Here is a 10,217-nt window from a genome sequence, read left to right as displayed (position 1 = left end):
ACTGACCAATGATATGCTGACCAGACAGCTTCACAATGGAGAAATCGTTCAACGCGATTGGATTATTTATTCTCCATCTACCGGAGCAATTTATTGTTTTGCCCGCAAACTTGTATCCACTCACAGCCACAGTAATGCATTTGTTCTCGGCTTTAGTGATTGGAAGCATCCCGAGAGGATAACGGAACATGAGACGAGTGGTGAGCACAGAAAATGCATACTTTCACTTATGCATCGCACTAAACTCATGGGCACTGTGGATGCTTCTCTAGGGATGCTGGTCGACACAGAAAGTCAATACTGGAAGGATGTATTGAGACGTGTAGTTGCGGTGATTAAATTATTGAGTGAGAGGGGGCTTCCTTTCCGGGGAAATGACGAACTTTTAGGATCCGCACATAACGGGAACTACCTGGGAATCCTGGAGCTGCTCGCGCAGTTTGATCCATTTTTAAAGGATCATTTGCAGAAGTTTGGCCAGAAGGGACGTGGTAGGACTTCATACTTGTCATCAACTATCTGTGAGGAGTTTATTGGTTTGATGGGTGACAGAACAAAGGAAGCAATAGCAACAGAACTACAGCGAGCAAGGTATTTCTCTGTCATCGTAGATTCTACACCTGACATGTCTCACGTCGACCAATTAACTTTCGTTTTCCGATTTGTGAGTGAGAAAGGAAAAGTCATTTATTGGATTTGAACCCATTCACAGTCACACTGGGTCAAGTCTGGCTGACTGCGTGATGAAGATGGTCATTGATATGGGGCTGGATCTCTCAAACTGCCGTGGCCAGGCTTATGACAACGCATCCAACATGTCAGGAAAATATAATGGGCTGAAAGCTCATCTCAAGAAAAGCAACCCACTCATACATTACATTCCGTGCGCAGCACACTCCTTGAATTTGGTTGGTGTCAACTGTGTTGAAAGTAGTTGTCGTGAAGCAAGCCAGTTTTTTGATATACTTCAAGCACTTCAAGCTTTTTGCTCTGCTTCTACCCACCGATGGAATAAAGTGTTCACTGAAAACATCACACTGAAGCTAAAATCTCTCTCCTGTACAAGATGGAGCTGCAGAGGAGACTCCACAAGAGCTCTTCGTGAGAATTACACTGCAATAAGAGGGGCTTTACAAATGTTGGCGGCTGATGATGAAGAGCGCCAGAACACACGGCGAGAGGCCTCTGCGCTGTGTGGCAAACTTGGGAAACTAGAGACTGCTCTGCTGACAATATTTTGGGACACTGTACTGCACAAATTCAAGCTTACGAGCACTGGCTTGCAAAAGAAAGACATTGACCTAATGACAGCTGTGCGACTTTTGGAATCGCTGCGCACTTATGTTGCATCACTACGAGGGACATTTTCGGACTTTGAGACATCTACCCGGGCCGTCACCGGCGTGACACAGACATACCAGCACGAGACTCACCGTGTTGGTAAAAGACGAGTATTTGATAACGAGACAGTGGAGCACGAGGTGGTACTGACTGGCAGTACAAAATTCCAGGTTGAGACATTCAATGTCATTATTGACAGGTTGTTCTCAGGACTTAGCAAACGCCTGGATGCATACAAAGTCATAAATGATCACTTTGGAGTCCTATTTGACATGTGCTGTGATGACACTGATCTCCGCAGACGGGCCAATATTCTCTCCTCATCATATCCTACTGACTTGGATAAGTCATTAGGAGATGAGCTGATCCAGTTTAGGGCTTTTGTCAGCACAGAGCCAGATAAAACTCCTGCAAACAGACTGCAGGTGGTGCTAAAACATGGACTACAGACAACATTCCCCAATGTTTTTGTTACGCTCAGGATTTTTCTTACACTACCTGTAACCAACTGCGAGGGTGAGAGGTCCTTTTCACAGCTTAAATGCATCAAAAATGAACTTAGGACAACCATGGGTCAGAAGAGACTTTCAGCCCTTTCTTTGATGGCCATCGAGTCTGATCTTGTGAGGGATCTGGATTTTGATGACCTAATCACAGACTTTTCAAAGAGAAAGGCAAGGAAGAAACACTTCTAAAAGGTAAGATCCACTGTCTCTCATACACTCATTCATTCACTCTCTCTCTCACACACGCTCACTCTCTCTCCCTCTCTCACACACACACACACACACACACACACACACACACACACACACACACACACACACACACACACACACACACACACACACACACACACACACACACACACACACACACACACACACACACTCACACTATCTTCCATCACATATACTGATCACTTAGTTGAGCAACCACACCATTTCACTACATATTATACTTGTGTTTTCATATTCAGCAAATGTGTACACGCTAAACTGCAGACCTCAAGAAGAAATAATACTTTCATTCACTCACGGCAAAAGTTACTTTACTTACTATAAAAACTCACGGTAAAAAAATGCACTCCCTATTCCATTGTCATGAAGGTGGAATCTATATCCAGAATAAGTTTTATTGGACATTTTAACATGGGGGTCTATGGGAATTGCTCCTTTTTGCATCCATCCCCTGTCGGCCACTAGATGAACTGCAGTTTGTGGCACTTCCTTCTGGGCTTCCCGGCTCTGCGCTATGAAGCGCTGATTGGCTGTGGGTGGGCCAGACGTGCATGTGGGTGGGCCCAGGCCCACCCGGGCCCACCCACAGCTACGCCGCTGCGTGAGACTGGGTTGGAGAATTGCACTGGGGAAAATAACGTATCTATGCCACAATTTTAGATGCGGATTTTGTTAAACTAATACGTTTGCGCTGTGGACCAACACTATAAATTGACGGGGAAGGGGGTAGCAATAAAGATAATCATTAAACAGTTACACAACATAACAGAAATAATATTGATAGCAGCGTCCCTAGCAACCACCTTGGTAACAATAAAAACGTTGTATAGACACAATTTCCTGAAGTAATCTTCGTATAACTAGCAAACTAAAGATCATGTACATCCACTGCACACATAATCTGAAATAACAACTAATATTTCTCGCATCAAATGACATCAAAACGCATTTTAATGGCCAAACTAACCTTAAAATAGGCATTTCCCACCGAGAATAAAACGAAGTTCGGCCATGTTTTTTTTTTCTGCAGGGAGAAATTTGAAGATCACGTGACATAGACGCCAGCCATTGGAATAAATGGTGAAAAAAAACTTAGCGATCTTACAATTTCAGAGGCGTTTGTGTAGAAATACTATGTCCCAAGTTGTGGACCAACGTAGTTATTACACGTTTTTTTTGTGAGACTGGGTTGGAGTTACTGCAATCAAGGAGGCTGGATGCAGCACAGCCACACCCTCTCCAGATGAACCCACAGGGGCATCACAGCCCCCCCCCCCTTAAGACGGGGCCCCAAAGGGATCCACGACAAACCAACATCCTCCTGTGTATTGACCATCAGGTGTGTGTCCAGTATGGACTTTTTTCATGTGTCTTTTCATGAACGTCACTTCGTCCATTTTTATGATCCCATAGTCCTTAAGCCTCATCTTGTCATCACTGGCCTTCTTCAGATCCAAGACGGTTGCATTTTGCACCACAGCTATGGGCAGAATCTCCCCATCTGCCTTTAAAACCCTGACAGTCATGGCTTGGCCATACTCCAAAGCAATCTGGGAATTAACCTCCTCCAAATGTACCTGAATTGGCAGATACCAGAGTAAAGGGTCCTGAACAAGTTGAGAAAGACCCTCCTCGAATATATCCAGGATCTCTGTGTGAGGAAGAGTCTCCTCGTCGTCTTCCTCCTCCTTTGACACAGACAAAGGGAGATCAGGCATTGAGACCACCTGTTCAACACCACTTTTTCTACACTCCGAAACAGGCGGGTCAGCAGACATCCTACGGCTCTGCACACGCATAACAGCACAAACTGGAAACACACTTGGAAACTGCAAACCACTCTCATCTGGCTCCCCAGATGCCAACGGCCTGGGGCACACCAGCCCACACAGCACTACCAGCGAGATCGTTGCCCAAAATCATATGTACCCCATGAAGTGGCAACGTGGGACGCACGCCGATAGACACAACTCCCCGCACCAGCTCACAATCCAGCACTATTGTATGACGTCGCACAGGAATCAAGCCTATCTCCATGCCCCTCATCATCACTAAATCCCCAGTCTCTATCTCTGACGAAAAAGGCAACACTGACTCAACAATAAATGAGTATCTAGCTGCTGTGTCACAAAACACCTTAATCGGAACATACTTGTCACTACCGACTACTGATACAACGGCTTACGTTATGAATGGCTCAAAACCAGAACCCACATCCAAGTCGGCACAAACCAGCTTCTTATCAGGCACCATGCCCGATCCTACACCCTGCGGCTTTTTAACCAAAACGGCAGAATAACACATGGCTGGAGCATGTGATGAAAAACGAGGCTTCCCCTCAGGTTCCAGCAACGGACACTGATCCTTCCAATGACCCTCTCCTCGGCAATAATTACATAGACCCACTCTAGCGCCCTTGGGTCGCCCCGGACCTGCAAATCTACGGGAGGAGCCTGGTGAAAACTTTGCACCACCGCAGGAATAGCCACCATCTTCTCCACGTCTTCAATCACCCCTAGAACAATTCTCTGTAAAACTGCCCTTGCGTCAACACAAAATCATCCGCTAATTTGGCAGCTCTAAGCACGGTGGAAGGCTTTTGCTCATTTACATAACTGGCCACACGCTGAGGGATAACATCTTTAAACTGTTCCAATACAATCAGTTCACAAAGACCGTCAAAACTGGCAACCTTTGCTGCCGCGCACCACTGCTGAAAATGAGAAGTCAAATCATGGATAAACTCCACATTTGTCTGCTTATCCCGGCGTTGACCCAACTTCTGAACTTTTGACGATACGCTTCAGGAACCAGTTCGTATAATTTTAACACCGCTGATTTTACTCTAGCATAGTCCAAAGCATTTTCGCCACAAATAGCTGAATAGGCCTCCTGTGCTCGCCCAGTGAGTACACACTGAAGTAACAGCACTCTCTCCGAATCTGACCAGTTTCTTGCCGCAGCTACGCGCTCAAATAGGGTGAAAAAAATGTCAGGGTCACACTCATTAAACTTTGGCAACAACCGCAAGTTAGAAATAACATCGCCACTACCTGATGACGAACCATCAGATGAAAGCTTGCCCTCTCCAATCAGCCGTAATCTAGCATGTTCCACCTCACATTTAATCTGTTCCACCTCCAGCACCTCCTCCACCTTCTCCACCTCTAAACACTTCTCTACCTCCTGCTGCAGTAACAAACAACAAATCCAGAGAATCACACTGTCTGATTTTTAAAGAATTTATTTGCAAATTATGGTGGAAAATAAGTATTTGGTCAATAACAAAAGTTCATCTCAATACTTTGTTATATACCCTTTGTTGGCAATGACAGAGGTCAAACGTTTTCTGTAAGTCAAAGGTTTTCACACACTGTTGCTGGTATTTTGGCCCATTCCTCCATGCAGATCTCCTCTAGAGCAGTGATGTTTTGGGGCTGTCGCTGGGCAACACGGACTTTCAACTCCCTCCAAAGATTTTCTATGGGGTTGAGATCTGGAGACTGGTTAGGCCACTCCAGGACCTTGAAATGCTTCTTACGAAGCCACTCCTTCGTTGCCCGGACGGTGTGTTTGGGATCATTGTCATGCTGAAAGACCCAGCCACGTTTCATCTTCAATGCCCGTGCTGATGGAAGGAGGTTGTCACTCAAAATCTCACGATACATGGCCCCATTCATTCTTTCCTTTACACGGATTAGTCGTTCTGGTCCCTTTGCAGAAAAACAGCCCCAAAGCATGATGTTTCCACCCCCATGTTTCACAGTAGGTATGGTGTTCTTTGGATACAACTCAGCATTCTTTCTCCTCCAAACACGTCTAGTTGAGTTTTCTATTTTGGTTTCATCTGACCATATGACATTCTCCCAATCCTCTTCTGGATCATCTAAATGCTTTCTAGCAAACTTCAGACGGGCCTGGACATGTTAAGCAGGGGGACACGTCTGGCACTGCAGGATTTGAGTCCCTGGCGGCGTAGTGTGTTACTGATGGTAGCCTTTGTTACTTTGGTCCCAGCTCTCTGCAGGTCATTGACTAGGTCCCCCCGTGTGGTTCTGGGATTTTTGCTCACCGTTCTGGTATACTGTCGGGGCCTGCTGCCTTCCTGGGGTTGACTTTCCTCAGGGTCCTCTGAACTTCAGCTGTGTCAAGGCGAAGTCTTTGTTCCCCCTGCTTGGGGACAGCTTTCATTGCAGTGGTGTTATTAAGTGCCTCAAACGGCCAAAGTGATTATTGAGGTTGTTGAGAAATATAGTAGCATTGTCACAGGGTGGTGGAGCAGCCTTGTATCCAGTGATGGACTGAATGCCCTGCCACATGTGCCTGCTGTCCATGGGGTCATGGAAGAAACTCTGGATTTTTTGGCTATGGGCGAGCTTTGCATCTCTGATGGCATGGTCCAGGTTGGCTCTTGCTGTTCTAAGAGCTGCCACGTCACCAGATCTGTAAGCCAAGTTTCGTGCTTTCAGCAGAGCACGAACCTCCAGTAAGAGTAACTGTTATGCGTAATCATTTGCTTAAGCATGCATATTCCTCAACTTTGCATAACAATGTAGTCTATTATAACACTATAATTATTTGTATCGTGGTTGTTATCCACATAAAAGTAATTATTACTCACAAATCACTGCAGTGGAGCAACAATGTTTTTACATCGCATGGCTTTTTTATAATTCATAAAACAGAGAATCAGCACACGTGTGTTCAAAGTTCTGTCTTTATTTTGTCTTATAGTATTTGTTTAATATAAAGATCTGTTTATGTTGAAAAGCCTAAGGAAAGTAAAGTATATATTAAAAACATAGTTCTCGAATATTAAGTCAATGCTTAAGCAGAGAATGAACATTCATACGGAACATTTTCATGTTGTCCAATACACATTTTTTTCTGAGGAGATACTCAATAGCCCATCTAGTGGCTGACTTTGGACTTCCCTGAACTTATCATATTGTGTGGATGTTTGTATACTTGTTTTGTGGTATTATAACTCCCTGTCCTATGTTTGCAACATGTATCAAATGCTGAGAGCAGGACAGTGAACATTTGGAAATGTGTTGCAATGGTGTGGCTAATACACCAAGCTCATTTGTTTTACTAAGTACCTGTGTTCACAACTAAAGCCATTAATAAGGATAGAGAGAGCCCATATTACAGCAGACAATATCCTGTATTTTGCCAGTATTCTGACTTTGACTGTATTCCAATGCGAATAACTATATGGGTTTAAAAAATGTGAAAGACAAAGAAATCACATTTAATTGATCAGTGATAATGTTTATTGTTCTTTTGTGAAAAAAAGTTCAAGATCAATACTATGATGTATGCTCTTATTTTGGTAATCTGCTTTATCCACTGCAGATTTTCAAATGTGCACTACAGACAATGAAGAAAATGTAATCAGTAAATGACTGTTTTGTTATCAGCAATACCTCCCCTCTATCCTATTTTGATACACAATTATCCTGTGCAAAGTCATAAGGAGTTGTGTTGTGTCTCAGCTCACATTGGTCGAGAGGCAGAGACCATTCTTGACATCTTACAACCTATCATAGGGCTAACACATGCAGATAACCTGCCTTTCTGGACTGTTTGAGTTGTATCCGTAATAAAAATAACCTTTTATAGAAATAAAATAATAACAAAGGGAATTAACAGGAAAAATATAACAAGAAGTATAAAGCATTACCTAACAACGAAAATGTATCATGCCTTTAACCAGTACTAAATCAATCAATCCTGAAACACTCATGTGAAATTAACATATTTCTCACACTATACCGACCTCCGTTCACACATTTACAGACACTGTGTCTTACCATCTGCTCTGGAGAGACAAAGCTGTGATTGATGGACAAGAATCAGCTCTTAAGAAATCACCACTTCACAATTATAAACAAGATGCACATTTTAATTGGCATTGATCTGTAAATTAGACAATGTTCACATACACACATACCACAATCAAAATGGTTGTTTGCATTCTGTCATCAGTATCTGGGATGACAGTGCTGTCATCTATACGTGCACAGAACCAGCACCGGAAGGCAGAATTAGCTGGTCGGACTCCACTGGTGCTGCTGCCTTGTGCTTTGTGTCATACTGACCCGAAGCAAAGAGACAAGGTGAGAAGTACTTGTCAAGTGCAGCCCCAAAAACGAGTACGATACACATATTTTAGAATCAGTCACATCCTCTTCCTCTCACATGGACATTCATCTTCTTCCCCTCACATGAACATGTGTGAGAAGGATGATGAAGGGTTCAATAGATAGATGAAGGAGTTGACAGATCGATATATGATTTGATGGAGATGGATAGACCTGTTGATGGGGTCATTTTAATCAGCAAACTCTGATTGAAACTGGCAAGAGGGAAAAAAAATCAACCAGATGGCGTGAAACGAAAATGTAAGTGTTTCAAGTACCACTGAAAATAAGCCACAGGTCACAGGAAATCCTTACTTACACTATCAGCGACCCAGAATCCGAATACATGGATTGATAAGACCCAGAAAAATTGGAAGAACATGTGTCAGACACGTGTGACACTAGGCGCAGTCTTAGTTGTAATCAAAAGATCTATGAAAAGGACAGATGAATGATAATAAAACAACATTTTAAAGTGCCGAAATTGCTTCAAAATAAAATAAATGCAAAACATGTGCTATTATTGCACATGTTTAGAAAAACATGTGGATTTTAACATCCATGTTGACAACCCCCAGGACAGAGGGGCTAAAGAACTGTTTTGTGTTCTTGATAACTATGGACTGACTCAGCATGTGACAGAGCCCACGCACAATAAGGGGCACACTCTGGACTTAATTATCTCAAAGGGTCTGAATATCTTTGAGGTTGTGGTGACTGATGTTGCGCTCTCTGACCATTCATGTGTGTTCTTTGAGAGCTCTATTTCTGTTCACAAAAATGTTCAAAAAGAGGTAACCACAAAGCGATATTTAACTGAATATACTAGGGAAATGTTTACTCAGAATTTTTCTTCCACACTTGCCCCTGCTAACATCTCAGTAAATTAGCTAGTAGATCATTTTAATTCAAAAATTAAAAATGTTATAGATGCCATTGCTCCAACTAAGGTAAAGGAAGTGATTGGGAAGAAAATATCTCCATGGAGAAAGGCCATGACCGTGAGAGCAGAAAAAAGAGAGTGTCGAAAAGCTGAATGTAGGTGGCGAAAAACAAATCTCCAGGTTCACTTTGAAATCTATAAAGAGAGACTTGGCCTTTATAATTTGGAATTGAAAAACGCACGACAGTCTTTATTCTCTGACATCATTACCAAAAACAAAAACAATGCACGTGCCTTGTTTGCTACCGTCGACAGACTAACTAACCCCCCAGTGTCAGTAGCCTCTGAATTTCTATCCACCAGGGCATGCAATGATTTTGCCTCCTTTTTCACTGACAAAATTCAGAAAATCAGACAAGCAGTCAGTGCCTCTGCATCAGGTACAGCAAATGTGTTGTCCCTATGTCCACCTAATATCAATTCAAACACCATGACACAATTCCATCAGATTAATGATAAAAACCTAGAGGACATTATTCAACTTCTGAAATCCTCCTCCTGCTGCCTTTATATTATTCCAACAGGATTTTTCAAAGATGTTTTTCGTTGCATGGCCTCATATCTACTTCATATAGTAAAAAAATCTCTTCACTCAGGTATTTTTCTACAGGCCCTGAAAACTGCAGTCATTAAACCCAGGGTTCATACACCTTTTCACCAATGATTTTCAATGACTTTTCCATGACTTCTCAATGACCTTTACTTAATTTTCCATGACCAAACAAAAATTACCACTGAAAATGGCTTATTTGAACATGGAACAGGATAATAAGTTCTGCATATGAAACATGTAGTGCCTATCTAAAACAAATCAAATAGTAGGCTTACTAGCTTCTACACGCTAAAGCAACTGTAGTCAGGGATGCAAAGTCATCAGGTATGAAAAAGGTGACAAGGATCCGAGCCCCCCGACCCCACGGAATATCGGCTTTAAAATGAGGAATAACAGAGGATGTTAGCAGTCAGAACAACTAAAGCAGCAGGTAATAACAGAAACGCCAAAGAGTCACATCTAATAGAAATATATAAAAGCATTTATTTTAATTG

This window comes from Pseudochaenichthys georgianus, chromosome 17 (genome assembly GCF_902827115.2).
Source record: "Pseudochaenichthys georgianus chromosome 17, fPseGeo1.2, whole genome shotgun sequence".
NCBI lineage: Eukaryota > Metazoa > Chordata > Actinopteri > Perciformes > Channichthyidae > Pseudochaenichthys > Pseudochaenichthys georgianus.
Note: the sequence above shows the minus strand (reverse complement) of the source record.